The sequence below is a fragment of the Sardina pilchardus genome, chromosome 19 (genome assembly GCF_963854185.1).
Source record: "Sardina pilchardus chromosome 19, fSarPil1.1, whole genome shotgun sequence".
Taxonomy (NCBI): Eukaryota; Metazoa; Chordata; class Actinopteri; order Clupeiformes; family Clupeidae; genus Sardina; species Sardina pilchardus.
Window position 1 is genome coordinate 19,727,924 of NC_085012.1, and position 5,000 is coordinate 19,732,923.

The 5,000-nt window shown below is 44.4% G+C and overlaps 1 protein-coding gene across 1 annotated transcript in view; it reads right to left on the minus strand.

The window, feature by feature from the left end:
* Positions 1–3,628, minus strand: part of LOC134065958 (RNA-binding Raly-like protein) — a 42,526-nt gene extending 38,898 nt beyond the window's left edge. Inside the window, exon 1 of the mRNA XM_062521096.1 lies at positions 3,506–3,628. The gene's annotated coding sequence lies outside the window, so the exon portion shown is untranslated. The remainder of the gene's footprint in view (positions 1–3,505) is intronic.
* Positions 3,629–5,000: the final 1,372 nt, after the last annotated feature.

A 5,000-nucleotide genomic window follows, 5' to 3' on the forward strand; every position in this document is an offset into this window, starting at 1 on the left:
GGACAAGCAATAGACTAATCCACACTGTGTGTGTGTGTGTGTGTGTGTGTGTGTGTGTGTGTGTGTGTGTGTGTGTGTGTGTGTGTGTGTGTGTGTGTGTGTGTGTGTGTGTGTGTGTGTGTGTGTGTGTGTGTGTGTGTGTGTGTGTGTGTGTGTGTGTGTGTGTGTGTGTGTGTGTGTGTGAGAGAGAGAGAGAGTGTGTTTTGAGGGGAGGACTGTGCTAATATGTCTTGCTATGTGGAAAGAGATGTATACGGTGTGTAAGTGTATCATGGAGTGGGGGTTGGGGTGTGTGTGTGAGGGATTGTGGGGACTAATCTCAAGATCGTAAGTACTGGAGTTGACCCAGCACACATGGAAAATATAAAAGCAGGTATAATGGGACACTGGGAGCGATAAATCACGTGGTGATATCATTAACCCAACTAACAAAACACAACTGGGGCTGCAAACAGAATAAAAAGTTTCAAGGTCATTCTTTCTCCTTTTCAAACACACACACAAACACACACACACACACACACACAGACACACACACACACTTCAGTGAGGAAGCCACTGATGTGTTGTGTCCTCTTCACGTGGAACAAATGTCCTCCCCTCTCCGTTGCTGGCGAATCTCTGTGTTTGTTTACAGACACACGGAGAAGGGGCCGATCTCTGGCAAACAGGAAGGCAAACAGCAGCCTCCGTCTCCCCCAGCCCTGCTTTTCCTTTTGTGACGGGAGAGAATGTTTTATTCATGCTAGCAAAGCCCCCTCGTCACACCTGAGCTATCTGCTTTCAGCGAGCCGCTTGCCTGCGCTCGCTTTGCAGGGGCTCCGATAAGGAGGCCGGATAGAAATGCCTGGAAGGTAGAGGCTTCTCCACAGGAGAGCGGAGCGCTATCACCCACAGGAGCCGTACACCGTATACCTCCTCTGCACGCAAACGCTTTCCTCCACACGCAAGAGCTACCGAAGGGGCCAATGCCTGCCCGCGCACACATACATACTAATGATACAAACACTTTCATGTGCGCTAATGGACAACTTTACCTTGCCTCACCCTGGTTATTTCAGCTTCAGTTTATGAGATGTTAGAGTGCTACAATTTTCTTAGGTACTCTGACTGGTAGGCTGAGGGTAAATGCTTTGATTCTGAGTTCCCATTGGCGAGTTTGAGATGAGGTGTGTAAGCACTACACTGATAAACCATTCATTGTTAAACTCAGATATGGATCAACTGATAGTGTCTGATTCGGCCTGGGAGGATATGCTCGACTCCCAATATCTATTTTCGTAAGGAAACGTACAACAACCTCTGCGTTAGGACAGAAATCTTCAAAACACCATTTCACTGGTATGACACCATATTACATGACAAAATCACAACTGCTATTACTAGCCACATACTGTATGTGACCCTCAAGTTAAAACCATGGTGCTTGGTACACAACCTGACAAAACGCTCAGACAACAGAGTGCTGCAGCATATAAAATAATACCATCAGATAACTCTGAAACAAGAGTCAGATATTATACAAGATTGAATGAAGAAAAATATAAGAAAAGAATTACACATCACTATGACCAACTATATCTGCCTTCAAAAGATGATTTTGAAGGCGGATATAGTTCCTTGATTCTGGCAGAAATTCCCACCAACAAAGCACAACATGTCAGCATCAGTCATTTATCAAACGATCTGTACTAAGACCATAACCATATTCATGAAGATTTTGAAGTTTGCCCTTGCTGGGTCTGGAAAGTGGATCTGAGGAGGAACATATCTACAGATTGAATGTTCTGGGACTCAAGAATAGCTTTACTCAGGGGTCTAGCCTTTACTTCCACTCTACCACACCAGACATTCTAAAAGGAGCCCAAAATCGGGTGTGATAACGTCTTGAGTGGGCGGCTACAAGTTCGCATTTTTAGTACATCGCTGCTACTTCACTGGGTGCTATACGGAGCTGTCCATGGTGCTGAAAGTGCTGAAGATGTGACTGGTAAACACACCATCCCCATCAACAGGCCCGCGGAACCGCAGAGAATCCTCCCCAAAATGCGCGACCTCGGTCACAAGCAAACGCATTCCTTCCGCTCAAGGCGGAATCGTGGAGTTCTGGATAGCTATAGACAAGCTCCGCCAAGCTCACGCCACGCAACAGCACTCGGCAAAGATGCCTGCGGAACCCACAGCTCACTGCGGACAAACACACACACACACACACACACACACACACACACACACACACACACACACACACACACAACGAGCTCTTGTCACAACAAACTTATGACAGACTAACTCGTAACGGGATATGTAAGTTCGGAGAATCGGCGTGGAAAGAACGGATAGCAGCTCACTGAGTTTATAAGAGCAATACACGAGCATTTTTGACGTTTCTTCAGCTGGGCGAAGTGAATGCCACCACACATATTACATTCAGTATGACCATGCTTGTACGCAAAAGGTACATAGGCGACACATAATAACTATTATAGCGCATATGACGCGGGTGTAGACAGCCTTTGCTTACTGATTTTACAGGTTGATACCATTCACATTCTCTCCTATTTCCGCTGGGTTTGTGTCATGTGTAGCTGCTATTACTAGATCATAGACACCTCTGACATACATTTAGATTCGTACTGCTCTTAACGTTATACCTTATGAAAGGTGAATATATCCCTCGCAAAAATAATACATCAGCCAAATAAGCGTTTAAGGAATGCACTCGCTTTTATTGCACATAAATAAGCAAGTAAGTGTAGGCTGTCAGTTGATCTATGTACCTGCAGAGGGGCACCCTTAATCCGGTTTGACAAAAGAAAGAAAAACACATAGACCGTCTTCCCCCAAGAAATCATTCAATTCACGTCCAATATACAGCGACTACTCTTGCCAAAAACGACACCATCCAAAAATATTTCACCCAGAAATCTGCAAAAGTATAAGAACTTGAAAAAAAGAAAAGAAAAGGAAAAAGCGCACGCGTGATTAGTCATAAGTAAGAAAAGTTAAAACCTATCAAAACATCATCAGCAGGTTTTCAAATGCAAAAGAGGTCGAAAGATACCGTGCATGGCTTCTGGTGACTGGTGACGCGCACCGAGCAATCAAAATCCCAAAACTCACAAACACCACCTCAAAATGCAGAGCAAAGCACAGACATCGCAAAACTCCCCTACCCAAAAGAAAAGAAAAGAAAAGAAAAAGAAAAATGTTTCAAAAACCACCAGAAGAAGACATGTAAAAATAAAATGAACCGGAAATCTGATGAAAACCTTCTTGAGTATTTGACACGACTGTAAGCCCATTCGCCAGAGCCTGGCGTCAACGGGGCTCCCTGCGAAGGATTAGAATCACAGCCCTAAAAACTTGGAGCCTGTCGAATGCAAAAACACTGAAAACCACCACTTCATCTCTCACCGTTCAATACCAGCCAAAAAGAGGGAAAATGTAAAAGAATAATTGAAAAGACAAAAATGCTACAAAAAGCCAGGGGTTGTGTACTCACCGCGGGGGAGTAAAATGTTGCAATAAAAATGCGAAATGGAAGAAAACACAGACAGTATGGCGGCGCGAGGCGAAATGAGCCTCCGGTCTGTTCACGTGATGCAGCTCCTGGCTGATCCCGAAAAGCTCACGCTACCCTATCTGAAGCAGCTTCCTACTGTCCACGAGCAAAAGCGCGAGTCCTTATCATTCCGCGCGTACGACTGTGCGGCATGTGGCTTTGTTCGCGTAGATCGTTTTCTTTTGAACATGCGGCGTGAGCATGATGTCACAGGAAACGTAATATCATGGGGACCCAGAAATAGGCTACTAATGCAGCTAACATTTTTTTCACAGCTAAGGCTGCAGTTGGCTAGTTACACTCAGTATTTTATACGTACAAGGCTAATGCTAGTTTCCCTACCCACCTACTGGAGCCCTATAATCTCAACACTCTCCAACTCAATGTCGGTATAATCTTTCTTGTTGTTAACCAGACCTCTGAGTTATTACAGAAGGGACGTCGTCACAGCTTGAGCACACAGCTGTTCTGAGTCTCTGCTAATTAATATCAACAGTCACATCCTTTCTCTCTTGCTGTGAGGTGGAGGGCTCCTGTACACTCCCAATTTCAGGGGAATGTGAAGACAGAAGAAGAGACACAGCAGACTTCAAGAGAGCTATAGGGAGTCAGGAAGAGAGAGGAGAGACTGAGCTGAGACTGTAGAGTGAAAACAGAGCACAGGGTGTTTCCTGTTCAGATATATCAACAACAAATCACATCTTCAAACCAAACAGTGCTAGTTACACTTTTCATACCACCCAAACAAATCAGATCACCTCAATTTTCCTTGAGAAACTCTCCTGGAGATACTCTTCAGATACAGATTCTCTCTCTCTCTCTCTCTCTCTCTCTCTCTCTCTCTCTTGCTCATGGCAACCATTGATCCTCATGAATAATTTATCTCTTATTTTTCCATATCATACTTTGATATATTGGAATAAGTTTTGCCATGTATGTTTCTCTTTGTGTGTGTTTGTTCATAATCCAGTGCATGGCTGTTCATGTGTTCAGGCATCTCTTCTCCTGTGGGACGAGAATATCTTCACAGTTTATTATAGTTTTCACACATACTGTACACGCATACATGTGTGTGTTTGATGAGACTTGTTTGCGTTTGGCTAAGTAGTGCACGTGTGCATTAGAATTTAAGAATACGATGTGATGTTGATAAGATAAGATAAGAGTTAATGTGAGTGTGTGTATGTGTTTGTTCTTATGAGAGAGGGCATGTATATTTATCAGATTGTATGTCTGAGAGTGCAGTCTTTGCCTTTTTTAGTATTCTAATGGAAAAATGTGTGTGTGTGTGTGTGTGTGTGTGTGTGTGTGTGTGTGTGTGTGTGTGTGTGTGTGTGTGTGTGTGTGTGTGTGTGTATGTATGTGTGTGCATGTGCGCGTGCGTGCGTGCGTGCGTGCGTGCGTGCGCGTGCGTGCGTGCGTGTGTGCGGGTGCG